This window comes from Rhodamnia argentea, chromosome 2 (genome assembly GCF_020921035.1).
Source record: "Rhodamnia argentea isolate NSW1041297 chromosome 2, ASM2092103v1, whole genome shotgun sequence".
Taxonomy (NCBI): domain Eukaryota; kingdom Viridiplantae; phylum Streptophyta; class Magnoliopsida; order Myrtales; family Myrtaceae; genus Rhodamnia; species Rhodamnia argentea.
In genome coordinates this window covers 23,233,752-23,241,456 of record NC_063151.1, presented here as the reverse complement: position 1 = coordinate 23,241,456, position 7,705 = coordinate 23,233,752, and positions in this window count along the sequence as shown.

Sequence of the window (7,705 nt, the reverse complement as noted above, 5' to 3'; positions counted from 1 at the left end):
GACAATGGGCTGCCGGGAGAGGGCGGCCCTCACCCGATGCCGACGGTGGTCAAGTGCAGAGAAGAAAATGAAAAAAAAAAAGAATGGAAAAAGGTAACAAAAAAGGAAATAAAATAAATATTTAAAATATATTAAAATATTATTAACAATTGTCCACATCATTGCTGGCGGTGCCACGTAGGACGAACGGCATCCAATTAAGCAATTTCCGGCCACTAGAACTAAATCGGCAAAAGGTAGAAAAGGTTTAGGATTGAATCGGCAAATTTAAAAGGTTTAGAACTGAATTAGCAAAAGTGCAAAAGGTTTATGACCTTTTCGACAATTTTTCGATAAAACCCAACAGAGAAAGGACAGAAAATGGAAAGAGAGAAGGATTTTGTTGTTGAGGTGTGTATGCACGGAGTATCAATTTGTATGTACATAAAAGAGAGACCCGGTTTTCTGTCATCAATTCTTATATCAAATCAAAATCCATTAGGAAACCGTTATACATTGATGGCGGTCAAAACCGTCACGAAGGCCCTTATAAACCGATGGCGATCACACCTTCTATCAATGACGTTACAAAACCGTTTGAAACGACCAACGGCTATCGCATCACTTCTGCGGCTGCACCTGCTTCTACTTCCACTTCAATTCTTGTTTTATCGGATGCAGCTGATGCAAATGGTGTTGACGAGGTGGAGGATGAGTATCTGGGGCTTTTTTTCAAATTGCATACAAAAAAATTTTATTTACCATTTTAGGGGAGAGAAAACTTATTTGCCGTTTAGGGGTCCGCTCGGTAGTCTTATTGCCGAGCGGAACCCGCTCAGCGATCATAACGCCGAGCGGCCACCGGCTGGCGGCCCAGCCCGGCGGCCCCCCCCCCCCCCTTCCCCCTTCCCCTACCGCCCCTGCCGCCCTTCCCCACCCCCAGCCCCGATTCCGGCCCGGCGATTTCGTCCTCGTAAGAAATTATTTTCTAAAAGAATTATAAAAGCTCGGAGAAATTAGTAAATGGAAACATTGAACTAGCCATAGACAATTCAGGGCATTTTCGCCGACGACTTTTGAAAATGACGATTTTGCCCTTATGGCAAATTGTCTTCGAAAAAAATTGAAAAAAATGTCAAAAATGGCCATAATGAACATGTCATGCACGATTCGGGGTATTTTGGCCGACGACTTTTAGAAAATGACGGTTTTGCCCTTCCGGCAATTTGTCTTTCAAAAAAATTATAAAAAATCTCAAAAATTAGTAAATGACCATAATCGATCGGCCATGGACGATTGAGGGTATTTTGGCCGACGACTTTTAGAAAATGACGGTTTTGCCTTTCCGGCAATTTGTCTTTCAAAAAAATTATAAAAAATCTCAAAAATTAGTAAATGACCATAATCGATCGGCCATGGACGATTCGGGTTATTTTAGCCGATGACTTTTAGAAAATGACGGTTTTGCCCTTCTGGCAAATTGTCTCTTAAAAAAATTATAAAAAATCTCAAAAATTAGTAAATGACCATAATCAACTGGCCATGGACGATTGGGGGTATTTTGGCCGACGACTTTTAGAAAATGACGGTTTTGCCTTTCCGGCAATTTGTCTTTCAAAAAAATTATAAAAAATCTCAAAAATTAGTAAATGACCATAATCGACCGGCCATGGACGATTCCGGTTATTTTGGCCAACGACTTTTAGAAAATGACGGTTTTGCCCTTCCGGCAATTTATCTTTTAAAAAAATTATAAAAAATCTCAAAAATTAGTAAATGACCATAATCGACCGGCCATGGACGATTCAGGTTATTTTGGCCGATGACTTTTAGAAAATGACAGTTTTGCCCTTCCGGCAAATTGTCTCTTAAAAAAATTATAAAAAATCTTAAAAATTAGTAAATGACCATAATCGATCGGCCATGGACGATTCGGGTTATTTTGGCCGATGACTTTTAGAAAATGACGATTTTGCCCTTCCAGCAAATTGTCTCCCAAAAAAATTGTAAAATGAAAATTGCCACAATCAACCGGCCATGGACGATTCAGGGCGTTTTGTTCTACTCGGCGTTTTTTTAAAAAGGAAATCATTATTTTTGTTAAGTATTTAATAATTATTATTTTATTTATAAATTGTTTCTTTTGAAGCTTATTTTATTAGTGTAATTAATTCAGAATATTGATCAAATGAAAGTACTGAGATATATGAAAAACATGCTATTTTCATAATAGATAATAATCGGACTGTCACAATTACATGTACTAACGATGTCGTCTTCCTACATGACCTCCTGTTCCGCAACGTGGCTCTCTTCGGTGCTCGGCGGCTCTAGTATTGTACGGACGAGGAGGAGGCCGAGGAGGAGGATCCGACCGAGGAGGATGTGTAGATGATGAAGGCATATCTTGTGAAAATATGCCCCGCCCGGACGGTACATATCCTTCTGTAGAGAAGCTTGAATAAAAAGGAGGGAAATCGGATACATACGAAGTAGGAGAAGGAGCTGGAGTCTCCGGATCGGGAAATGCAAAAGTAGATCCCTCGGGAAATGGGGCGGCAAAAGGGGTGAATCCAACATTGAAACCTGTCTGGTCTAATCCTGGAGCGAAACCCGGAGCGAAATCCGTCGTATGATACTCGAAGGTGTAAGCGACGGCATCGCCAACTACATGACCTCGAGGAGTCCTCCGGGTCGACCGAACAGGCTCGGGCGGATCATCATCGTGAGGGCCAACGGTTGCCGCCGTAGTTGCTGGTTAGGGTGGTGGCATCATCGTGAGACGCCTCTCCTCATGCTGGGCGTATAGCATTGCCTTAGCTATCCTCCCTACATCTCCCAAAGTCTGACGAGATGGACGTGAATTTAATATACGTAAGATTTGTTCCACGCCATCACCCCGGTAATGATATGACAAGCAACAAATGTTATAAAATTACAATAACTTATGTTAGTAAAAATATAGTTAATGAATTAAATTGAAAGTATTTGCACTAACCATTGAACCCATTACGACTCCGGTAATAGAAATCCACTTCCGTGTATGTCTGCGGAACCACTCCATATATCCCGAGTGAAAGTGGAGTTCCTCCGTGGCGGGATCGGCATGGACTACATATTCGGTACGCCTATCCCACATAGCGATCAATCGTCCGTGTTTAGCTGCCCAATCCTTCCCGGGTGGCCTATTGTCAATATCATGCAACTCTGTGTGATCGCGGGGAGGAGTAGGTATCGCCCGCTGCATACCAAACCGGCGAAGTACCCGATCTGGATAATGCCACTCAACTATCCAAAAACGGATGAGTGGCACACGAGCCCTCCAAATATCCTGTCCCCGCAAGCGATAAGCCGGTACATTCTCTAGAATGTCGCCACCATAGAGCTCCCAAATAATCTGTTATCATAATAAAACATATGAAATTAAATGAAGAATTAATTTAAAAGCTAACATTATATTAAACTCATTCGTTGCTATCATTACTTACATCTTCGGATGCCAATCTATCAAGTTGGTAGCGCAGATGTACCAACGTATGCGTGGGGATCTCCGTCGTACTTCGACCGTGACTCCAACTGCATAAACAAAAAACATTCAATTTTCTTATATTATACGCACTGGAAGGAATTAATAACGCACGAACTAAAAATATAATAGATCACATACCGACTACCGAAAGGTGCAAGTCCTAAAGGAACCTCAACCGTCGGGGATGGGGAGACACATCCGAAGCGCTCCTACGCCCAAAGCTGCAGTATATGTAAGGCACCGCCCATTTGCTTCGTCTCCGGGTCGGTTGCACGACATAACTCTCGGTACAACCATGCAAGTGCTGCTGAACCCCAACTATACTGCGTAGGGACGTTAAGGTTCGCCAATAATGGAAGAAACAGCAAACTAACTCGGGCACCTGATTTGTCCGAGAAAATAGATCCTCCTAGCAGATGGAGAATGAAAGCCCGGGAATGCTGCACTATGGCGACGTCATCGGCGTCTGGCGGAAGCTCTTCAAAGCGCTATCTCAACCAGCTCAAAGCGATCTGTGTGCCCCGCAACCGGCCGGGGTGAGCACCGAGTAGATCGTCACATACGGTGGGCCAATGCGAAACACCGGGGCCGATGAATGCACGTCCATCTATAGGAAGGCCTGTCGACACTGCAATATCCTGCAGCGTGATAGTGCATTCACCTTCCGGCATATGGAAGGTGTGGGTCTCGGGCCTCCACCGCTCGACCAATGCGGTAATTAAGTGTCAATCCAGTTGCACGAATCCCATCATATAAACGCCAAAAAATCCCGAAGCTTGCGGATACGGGACTATCCGCGGATCAAAATCACCTACGTGTAGCATCGCTCGCCGACATCGAAGGGCTTCTATCGGAGGTATCCGTGACATGTAACATGAACAGTTAGTGGCAATTTTGATGATATTGTTACAAAGTACAGATCAACCGAAAAATCTTCAATTACCTTAGCGTCCCATATAGCTCGAGATCTATGTCCGGCCCGCCCGATAAGTAGTGAATCATCCTCCGGGCCCGGCTGAATGTAAGTACTACGTGCCATATCTACACAATTGTGATATTATAACATTACAACAAATTCCCATATGTATATATAACATGAAACACATAAACTGAATAAATATCGTGCAATTGTGATATTATAACATTACAAAAATTCATGATACTTGTCACGCCCCGTGTCTTTTTTACGCGCCAACATCCGTTATTCGTTGATTTCCCAGGATCGATACAACAATAAAAATTATTTTATAACATAGAAATTATTTCATGATACAATTTTTTTCCCATATGAAGATATTCATTTGATGACTTCAGAAGACAAAGAGATTTTATAACATAGAAATACGATCATCCTTACAACGTATAGGAATGAAATACATAAGGATCAAGCAAGTATGATCTACTCTCCGGCCGATCTATGTGCACAAGTTTTCCTATTGTGCCCTTATTTTTCGCAGTGTGTGCAATGATTTCGCGAAGAGCTCATGCTCGCGCTTCTCCAATCCATCTCATTCCGGATCCGTGATGTACGGGGCCTTCCTTTCTTCCGAATACGACTCGGGTCCGGCACTAATGGCGGTTCTTCAGGTTCAAGCTCGTAATGAAGATGCCCCAACGGATTAAACATATACTGATAGCACCGAAGGGTTTTCTCTAAAGTATAGAATTCATCTACGTATGGTTCGTAATCAATGCCATACGCTTGACATGCTGCCATGACGTGTGAACATGGGATTTTCAATCCTTCAAATTTCCCACATGTGCACGTTCTCAAGTGTAGGCGCACTATGTGTTTGTGGCCCCCTGAACCTCCGGATGCGTCACGTCCGGTTGTCACTTCGAAAACGCCTCTATCAGAGTCGAAACACGTGACGACATGCCTATTTGCTTTTTGATTGTTCTTCCGGAGCGTGACACCGGCAAATTCCGTATATTTCCACTGGTTGTCTTTCTGCATCCTATACATTGTTCTTCTCGTATCAAAATAGTGCACCAACCGATAGAATATCTTGTCGACCATGGCTGCTATTGGTAGACCACGGAAACCCTTCAAGATCCCGTTGACCGATTCGACTAAATTTGTCGTCATCGATTCATATCTCATTCCTTCATTATAAGCATTTGTCCGTTTTTCTCTTGGAATCTGATCGCACCATGCAGCTGTGGCTGGATCAAACTCCCTAATTTGGCTCATGAATTGGTCGAACTTTCGTCGTTGGTTCGCGTAAGCTGTACAAGACAACATTAATTAGTACTTTGTACACAAATTTTTCCATACGTATTTTCTTAAAATTTACAAATTCGAGAATTTACCTGCCGTCCGAATAAGTTTTTTCCCTTCGGTATTTTTGAAATGTTTGTTGTAGTTGCTGGCAATGTGCCGAATGCAATATCTATGGTGGGCATGTGGAGGACGCCACCATGCTGTCTCCATTGCTCGTTGAATACCGATATGTCTGTCCGATATTACACAAATATCATCTCTCCTAGTGACATATCTCCGCAATGCATTCATAAACCAAGTCCAATTATCAACATTTTCCCGATGGACTACAGCAAATGCCGGCGGGAAAATATGATTATTTCCATCAAGGGAGGCCGCACAAAGGAGGGTTCCTTCGTATTTTCCGTACAAAAATGTACCATCAACAAAAATCACGGGACGACAACTTTTGAAGCCTTCAATCGTCCGCTTGAAAGTCCAAAACATCCGGTTCAAAACCGTGCAGCCCCGATCTAGGTTGATATCATCATCGATCACAAAATGTGAACCTGGATTCCGACTCTTCATTTCGATCATCCACGTCTTCAACCTACCGTATGATTCATCCCAATCTCCAAATTGTCCGGCGATCGCCATTTGTTTGGCCTTCCGGGTTTTACGGTAAGTAGGTTCGAATTGCAGCTTATCTTGAATCTCCGCCATCAATGGCTTGATTTTGATATCCGGTTGGGCAGCGACCATTGCTTCTATTTGGCTGCAGAGGTACTTTTGGTCAAGGTGCCGATGATCCCGTGACATTTGCGGAGAACTGCATGTATGTGGCCTATTATATTTACTTATTTTCCAAAACATGCCACCCGATTTAGCAATCGCGCGGAGCCTCCAACCACACGATCCATTTGAATTGCCACACTTTATCACATATTCGTCTTTCTTTGTCAAATAACTGCGAAAATTTTGATTTCTCCTAAGGGAGTACTCTTTCGCAGCCAACCGCACCGCGTCCCGTGATGGAAACAACATGCCAACATCAAATTCTTTTGATGGATCAAATAGCATACGGCCCGGCTTGGCTCTTGTGTCGTCTTGCATCATGTCAAAGTCGAACTCTGAATAAGGCGGTGGATGTACCAACGGCAAAATGGGATTGTTGCACTGCGTATTATAGTAAGCCTCCATATTCTCATATCCGACATCTTCTTCGGCATTGTCATCGGAGTCCATCCAAGGATCATCTTCTTCATCACCATCATCATCATCACCACAGCGAGCGGCATTATCGACATTATTATCATCATCAGCAGCATTATCAGCATTATTATCATTATCGCCAGCAGCATTATCAGCATTATCATCATCATCATCAGCAGCAGCATTATCAGCATTATCATCGGCCCGCACGTACCGATTATGCAGACCATCATCATCTTCACCAACATTTGAAGCTTCCTCCGCGAAATCATCTCTCAATTGATGTTCTGCTACGGTTGCATAGAACCGCAAGAACCCCGTACCACCAGCCTGAAGTGCAAATTGCTGAATCATCGTAATCGTGGCATCATCATGCACCTCCGTAATGTCATATGTAACACAATTGCGTGTTACATACGAATATCTATACACCACTGTTTGAATATACTGGTTTCCTATTATATTCAAAGCGCTCTCAATCGACACACGTAACTCATCAAATGTCGATATATTTGCCATCCCGAACATGGTAGATTGTCCGCCTTCGTAATCAATTCCATATTCAGTTCGTACTATTGTGCCTCCCAAACGCACAATCGCAAAAGATGTAGATGACATTCTGAGATTTAAATAAATTAGAAATTATTTCTAAACTACAATTTCCTAAATATTGTCCCATATACGTTATCAAATTAACATACCCACTATCAATATATCAAATGAAATAAATGTCTTAGTATAGGCCTAAGGGCTAGTTGCTAGAAGGGCGAAATCGTCATTTT